We start from the raw sequence: 8887 nt of genomic DNA, 5'->3' as shown, positions 1-8887 counted from the left end.
AATGATTTTCAAATATGTGTACAAAGTTGTAAGAATATCTAGTGTCATCATGATGTGTCAAGCATCTTATAACATTGTAAGATGTTGGAGTTACTTATGACAAATTTTATGACATATGTAATAGAGTGATTATAGGGAGTTACAAAGTGAATTTGGAATCTTGACTAATACTATAAACTTAGAACATTCATTTTAAGATTTGAGAGTTATTTATGACAAGTTCCATGATACATGTAAGAGCATGATTATAGAGTGTTATAAAGTAGACTTGGAATCTTGACTAAGTTTATAATAATAATGACACGTCTCATTAAACATCTTTGAATGGAAGAATAATGCCAAAATAAGATGCCCAAAGTGATGGGTTGGCTATAACAAGTCATAATTGCTATGATAGATATATGAGGAATATCTAAAATTAATCTAGATAACCATTGTGAGACATAGGCATTGTAATTCATCCCATGAGAAGTTGGATGCCATATTTGAAGAGTTGGTACATGGTTTCCAAAAACCATTTGTAGTTTTTTGTCTCCAATATATTGGATGTTTGGGTTCAGATTGAGAGTGAGGGAGAGGTAGAGATATTGTATTGCAAGGTTATGTTATTTAATTTTCTTGAAAGGACCAAGTCTTTTATATTTATGTAGACAAACATGAATCAGCTTTACTAAGTATTCTCCAAGAAGAAGCCCCCATTCTCATTAAACTAGAGTATAAATGAATATGAACACAGGCAATAATATATATTAGATAGGATGAAATTCGACATGACAAGCTCCCAATGGATGATGACTTATATGAATCCTACCAAAGCAACAATCTATAATGAAAAAGAACATTAGCATACAACGATAAATATGATCACTATGGATACTTTATTTTATTGATGGCACGGTGATCAATAGCAAAATATGATTAAGAGAGCATCAATCTCTATCAAGGAATGAGGGTCGAAAGCATTTGGTTTATTAGTATTAGATTAAGCTTGCCAAGGGTTATAGTCATATTCCTACAATAAAAGAATTCTCATTCAATGTTTGCAGCAATAAGAAAAGGTTTGGAGATTTGGAGATTATTATTGTGTTTTAGCAACAGGCTCCACTAAAGGGAGTGGGAACCACTTGAAAGTCTTTTGAATATGGGTTGCGGATTATTGTTTGGGATTTGAACAATCAGCATTACCAAAAGATCAACAATGATCGAAGAGGAGTCAACAACATGTCGAAGATTGAAGATTTTTGTTTGGGAAAATTATTTGTGTTCTTTTCACCATTCTTTACTAATTGTGAGATGTCAATCAGATGATCTAAGGGGATGTCTACAATATAGTAACATATATTTCAAAGAAGAGAATCTATCAAGATAAATGCCACTTTCCCAAACTAGCCTAAAAAAATTTAGTTGTTAAAATGAAATAAATATATTCAAAATTAATACAATTATATTTATAAATGTATTACAATTCTCATATTAAGTTGGAATTATTGTTTCAGGACTAAATTATTGCAAATCCCAAAAGGGGACATTACATTGTTACTTAGAATATATTGATTCAATGCTTTGAAGGTTACATTTTTTCAAAAGAATCTTCCTAAGGTATATCTGTATCACTATTTTTTGGTGTTATATTTCTTTTAATCTTGTTTTATTTCAAAATTTTATTTTTTATGTTGCTAAAATTGTTTTAAAGCTTATATCTACAACTCTCCAGTCACAGGATTAATCTAGGAAATATTTGTGTTCTATTTCTATTTTAGGGAATAATTTCCTTTACATTTGTATAAGATTTTTATTTGTTAAGATTTAGATACTAAATGTCTCTAAAAATAGACTTGAACTATTGTTAAAGTCACTCAAAACTAGACCAAAATTAAGAAAATATAACACAAAATATATAGTATATTTAACAGTGCTAACATTTTTTATCAAGCATATTCCCCCTTGATGCTAAGTTTCAAGAACTAAATATTTACAATAGGTAAACTATGAATTTACAAGTTATTCTGAAAGTTATTTATATAATTTAATTCCACTTGTTTCTTTTGAACCAATTTTTTAATAAAAAAATATTTCAAATCAAAATGCTTTGAGCTACTATGATGAACTAGATTCTTAGCTAGTTTTATTGCACTCGTATTGTCATGATAAGAGAATCGTATGTTGAATTTGTTTCTCATATTTATTTTATGTTTTTTAGAGTCATAATGCTTGTACACCTACTAAATTGACAACAATGTATTCTAGTTATGTAAATGATAGAACAATTGATGTCACTTCTTTGGTTCAAGATCCATGTAACCAAACCTATACCAAGTGAAATACAATTGTCAAATGTTGACTTTTGATCATGCAAACTACCTAAAACCAAGTTTAAACTTTTTAGAAGCATGATAATGAATACTAAATGTGATGGTACTTTTTACCTACCTCGATATTTTCTTGGTTTCCTTCAAATGAATTTTGGATGCATCACACATATAGCTCAAAAAAAATTTGAACAACCAATATTTGGTCTTGTGTAAGTTAAAATCATTACATTCTCAACAATGCATCTATAAGCTAACTCATCACCTTTTTTAGCACCCTCTTCTCTATATAAAATAACTCTTGATATCAATCAATGATGGAGATCGATTAAGACTGATGCAGGAGCACTGAAGTAGTTCAACCGGTTGGAGCAATTAGCAGTGGTGTTGCTTGAAAATCATTGAATTTCTTCATGTTTGAGAATTTAGCATTGTGGATTTGGATTTATCACCTTGAGATCATTGTCTTAATCATATTCGAGATTCATGGCATTTGGATTTGATCCCGGTGAGATATCGATTCCAGTATTGGTTTGGTATTGGTGTGTTCTTATCGGTTGGTCTTGCAGTGTGTGGAGCGAAGATAAATTGGGTTGCGGGTGGTTTCTGTAACTTGCGGATCGTTGAGCGATGTTGTTTTGGGCCTTAACCGATGTTCTCAAAGGTCCGTGTGAAGTTTCATGCATTTTGAAGATGTTCTTGGTAATTTGGGCCGACGTGTTATTGTTTGCACGTTTCATCTTGAACCGGTTGGTCTTTGGCCGACTTGATCGAGTTGTTATTGCTTGCGGATGGTATAAAGGGAAGTTTGGAGATTCATTTTGTAAGACAGAGGTTGGAGGAAGAAGAGATCCTGAGAAGATGTAGTTTTTGGAGAGATTTTGATTCCGGGGGGACTGTAGTCCGGAGGGACTGAGATTTGGATCAGTGCAAAACAATGTAGACTATTACTAGAGGCCGAATTGTTGAGCAGCTGATCTGCGGATCATAGTTTTAAGTTGTAAGGATTTGTTTTCTAGTCCTGGGTTGCAGTCCAATATGTGTAAAGCCTGAGGGCATATGTAATTCATTAAACTAATTATAAAGATTTCTCTTTTCTGTTTAACCGGTTATATCTTGTGTTGTGTGAATTGGTTACCGGTACCTTTCATGGTGTTTGTGTTATAGGCTGTAAGGCAAGGATGTCCTTCATTGGATCTCCCTTCCTTGGCTACATCAAGTGGTATCAAAGTGGGTTTTGAACTGGTTGTTGGAGGAAGAGTAGGTTGCAAACCTTGAGGCATTCCTTTGGGTGGATAGATCGTCGATTGGAGGTAGGCTGGAGGTTGGTCTGGTAGATCGCTTAGGAGAGGCAACCAAAATCTGTAGTTAGATCGCCAAGCTGAGGTAGTTCACTGGAGCAAAGGAAGAGATGCAGGATGAGCTGGTTATGAACCGGTTGTTGGAGAAAGTGAGGGTTGTGAACCGATTGGTTGAAGAGAAGTTGAGGCAGCTTGTAGACTTGTTCAAGTTGTTGAACGTGAGGTAGTGCAAGGCTTGCAAGAAGATCACCATACCTGGGAGTTTGAGTTTGAGGCAATTAGTAGGTGGAGACTTGAACAAATCATCAAACTGAGGTAGGCTGCAGGTTGGTCCGGTAGATCACCGAGGAGAGGCAACCAAAATTTATAGTCAAACCGCCGAACCCCTGAGGCAGTTGCAAGTACCTATTGACAGAGCGTCGAACCAGATCAAGTGATGGGACTCACTTTGCCTCAAGGTTCGCAACCTGCTCTTCCTCCAACAACCAGTTCAAAACTACTTTGATACCACCTGATGCAGCCAAGGAAGGGGGATCCAATGAAGGATAACCCTGCCTTGTAGCCTATAACACAAACACCATGAAAGACGGGGTTGTCCTTCATTGGATCTCATTTCCTTGGCTGTATCAAAGACACATTGGAAGATCAACAATTGAGAATTTATGAGAGGAGTTCAAGGATTAAAATATGAATTAATTGATTGCACGATTTAATGAAGTGAGTTTGATTGTTCAAGAAGTGAGTGTGATTGTGAGTAGACTGGTTAGATTAAAAAGAAGACTGAAAGTGAATGTTAGTTAAGTGGTGAGGTGGAAAATGCATGAGACTAATTAATAAAAGAATTAAATAAATAAATTATTTAATTCATGTGCACATGAAAAAATAAATAAAATAATGATATTATTAATTTTTTAGTGGAAATATATTTAGAAAAGGAATTTTTTTTTCTTTTAGAATGCAAGAATCGAGTAGTCTCCCCCTATAAACTATAGTACACTTGGTAAACTTTTTAATGTGATTGATGACACTAGCATGGCACGCTTGGGGGAGATTGGAACTCATGACCTTGTGACTACCACAAGAAGCTCTCACCAATCAAGGTAGACATCCAACCCTAGAAAAGGAATAATTAAATAAGTTAAAATAACTTATTTAATTATGGAGGAACAATTAGCTAATTAAATAGTTAAAAATAATTATTTGATTATTATAAACTAGGAGAATAAGTGGAAATGAATTAATTAAATAATTTAAAATTATTTAAGTAATGTGCAAAGATGAAAAATTAATAAATTAATTAAATAATCAAAATTATTTAATTAATAGTGGTTGACCCCATAGTGCAATGGTTGTTGCAACACCGTGTTTATACAAAGACCTCTTTGGTTAGAATCCTTGGACCAATTTAGCAGTTGATGGCCCATGGTTTGGTGTTTCCGCTGGCAAGTATCGCTCGATGCTCATTGACTTGCTAGTTGACCATGTGTGTTGGTGTGTTGACCTTCAAGCTCTAGTCAAAAGCAATCACCGATAAAAAAAAAAATTTAATTAATATGGAAGAAATGAATAATTAGTTCAAAATAATTAAATAATTAAAAATTATTTATTTAAAGTGGAAATGGAGGAAAAAATTTAAATTGAATGATGAAGGAAGAAATGATGTCAGCTTAATTAAATAATAAAATTATTTATTAATTAATGTTAGAAGAATAAATGAAGCAAAAATATATTAGTCATTTTAAGTGTACAAATACCATTATATTTTTGTATAGTAAAGAGCAGGCCCACTTTTCTTCCTCTTGAAACCATTCTGTAAAAATATCTATCAAATTAGGTATAACATTCTCTTGGTGATTTCTTGTGTACATATACACATATGTGCATATAGATATGTATATGCACAATCACAATTCTAAATCATATTCTCATGCTCTCATTAAACAATAAATTTAGATTTTGTAAACATCTACTGCAATAATAAATAATCTCAAATTTATATGTATATACATAGTCACAATTCTAAATCATATTCTCATGCTTTCATTAGACAAAAAATTTAAATTTACAAGAAACCCCTACAATAATAAGTAGTTTCAGATTTCTAATTGCTTCTTTTATGATAATAAGTCAATAATTAATATATGTATGTATGCACATGTGTACATTTTCAAATATACACAAATGCATATAAGTATATGTATGTATATGTATATGTATATGTATGTGCATGCGCATGCGCATGTGTATGTGTACGTTTACTTGTACGTGTACATATATGTTTGTGTATGTATGTATGCATGTATGTGTATATGTATATGTAGATATGCACACACACACACACACACACACACACACACACACACACACACACACACACACACGTGTGTGTGTGTGTGTGTGTGCGTGTGTGTGTACATATACATATACATATACATATGTATATGTATGTGTATATGTATATATGTATATACATATGTGCGATGAAAAATGTGTGTGCTAAACTAAGGGCTAAAAAGAAAGCTAATTAACCGAACAAATACAATGCATCATACACCTCAAGATTAGAATGATAAAATCAAAACAAGCATGAAAACAATAACACAAATGCAAACCAAATGCCCGCTTCGATTTGATTATTCCGCAATTGGGTGTGTGCTCATGACATAGCTTCGAATGTTCGATATTGCTCCATGATAACAAATGATAATGATAATGAATTGATGGATGTAAATGATAAAGGATGGGTTAAGTGATAATTCTAGTAGAGTAAGAGTATGATGTATGAAAACTGGATCAGAGAGGATTTGGTCTAAAAATGGAGGGATTAAATAGGCAAGATGAGGAAGGGAAGGGGAGGTGAAGAGGAGACACTTGTACTTCAAAAAAGGACAAGTGGCTCAATTAGGTGGAAAAGGAATGACATGTGTCCATGAGGAAAGATGTCTATTTTGGGCAAAGCCACCCAAAAATAGGAAGAGTGAAGGCCACCCAAAATAGGATATTTTTCCCAAAATTAGGAATTAGTTAGGATGTTTACACATGTGTGGGAGGTTAGAAGGGATAGGATAAGGTTGGTTGGAGGGATGACTAGGCTAGGGAAGTGGGTTGGAAGGATAGGGTTGGTTAGAACGGGATTGGAAGGAGGTTAGGGAAAAAAGTTAGGAGCCATGTGCTCAAATAAGAATTTGAGCCAAATTAATTAATTGAATGAATTAATTCGTGAGCTAGGAAAGGGGATATTTAATTAATTAAAGTAATTAATCAAAAAGGGATGGACAACAAGGATAACTAATTAATTAGGAGGAAATAGGTTGGGGAATTAATTAATTAGAAGAAAGGGATAGGAAAATTAATTAATTGGAAAAATAGGATTTAGATTAAATTAATTAGCCAAATTTAAGTGTTTACATATATATGTGCGTTTTTTTTTTTAAATATTCATGAGGGCAATGAATTATAGTTCTACATTGCTTGTAAAAACATATATCATTTTATGTTTTGATAACTTGTAAAAAACTGTCACAAACATGTATACTGTTTATGGTGAAAGTGGAAACAACAACATTGAAAGACTAAATAGATTCAACCATAAAACCCTAGCCTAACAACAACAAAGATCCACCATAACATATGAAGATTACCTATGACAATGCAAATCAAATGAAATCACAAAGATTATACCATCAGATGTCCAATAGGGTTTGTATCTCCATTCTTCCTATCTCCATTGATCTTGCTTGATATATTTGCTCTCATGTTTTATGTGTGCACAAGAGCTCAACAAAGAACCGAAATGTGGTTGATAGCTTGATCATATATGAAAGTTTGAATGCTAGAATGCTTAGAAGTGCTAGTAGTTGAATAGAATGATTAGCTTATTAGAATGATTAGGGTCGATAATGAAGGAGAGTATCCTCTTATATAGAAGACACTATAAGAAATGGAGGGATAAGATTGAGAGGTGTAAAAGATAAATGGTCGGCTAAGATTAGAGGGTAGGTAGAAGAAATAAGAAAATAATGAGAGGATAGGTAGTGTAGGAATTAAGAGATGAATGACATGTGTCATGGGTAGAAAAGGCTAATGAATTAATTAAATAAAAAAAGATTTATTTCATTAATAGAAGAAGTGGGATCAATTAAATAAATAAAATATTTATTTAATTTAGGAAAAGGATAATTTAAATAAATAAATGTATTTATTTAAATGAGAAATAAGGCTAGAAGAGGATAAATGAATTAAATAAATAAATAAAATTTATTTAATTAATAGAAGAATTAGGCTTAAATAATTAATAAATAAAAATATTTTTTAATTAGACAGGACAATTTTAGGTGTCTACATTTTGTCCCTCTTTGAGACAATACAGCTTGTCGTGTTGTTTCAAAGAAGATAAGATGAACTGATACAAAGTTGCCCCAAGATGGGAATGATATGCCCCCTCGAGAGATTGGATGGAAATATCTGAAAAGATCATAGACAATCTCTCGATAAGAAAGAAAGGGTAGAATGGACTGACCAGATAGGATAGAGTGACAGAGTCACGAGATAAAGAAGACTGGCTCGGGAGACTATGGCTAGGGTAGTCTATAAGATAGACTACGACGGAAAAAATCTTCATTGTCATCCACACATCCAAGAGATCAGAGTGCATAGAGAGCAGAGAGCAGTCAACAACGATGGCATTGGTTCATAGATTCGATCACGTTCGCCGATATCAGAGGCCGGCAGATGCAGGAGAGCTGGTGAGTACTGCAAAACCTCCTTGTACTTTGTCGCATTAAATGTTGTCATAAATGCATGCTAGGTAAGTAATAAATGCACTTTAAGTATGTCAAGCGGCGGGGAAAAATGCTAAGGCGCGTCTGCGTTGGTGCTAGGCACGTCTAGGTAGGATAGGTGCGTCTGTGCAGGACAGGCGTGTATGTGCAGTATGTAAGCGTGTTTATGTCATGAATGCTTGTTTATGTCTTCAAGGCCAAATCAGTAGTTCTGTGATGAACATACGCTGTCGATTGGATAAGCTGCTGAGAGGATACACTCAAGCAGGTCCTCTAAGGAAGACTAGAATAGCAGATAGAGCTAGGATTGACAATTCTGTGATAGAACATAAGTTGCCAATCAGGAAACTACTCAAGAGGATACACTCAAGTAGAGGCACTAGGATAGGATCAAAGCAACACTTTGTGATGAACAGGGAATGCTACTAGGATAAAAAAGTAGTACTTTGTGATGAATAGGGAGTACTAAAAAAGAGAGTAGCACTTTGTGATGAAC

The sequence above is a fragment of the Cryptomeria japonica genome, chromosome 3, assembly GCF_030272615.1.
Source record: "Cryptomeria japonica chromosome 3, Sugi_1.0, whole genome shotgun sequence".
In the NCBI taxonomy this organism is placed as follows: Eukaryota; Viridiplantae; Streptophyta; class Pinopsida; order Cupressales; family Cupressaceae; genus Cryptomeria; species Cryptomeria japonica.
The sequence above is the reverse complement of the archived record's forward strand: the minus strand, read 5'-3'. Positions refer to the sequence as shown.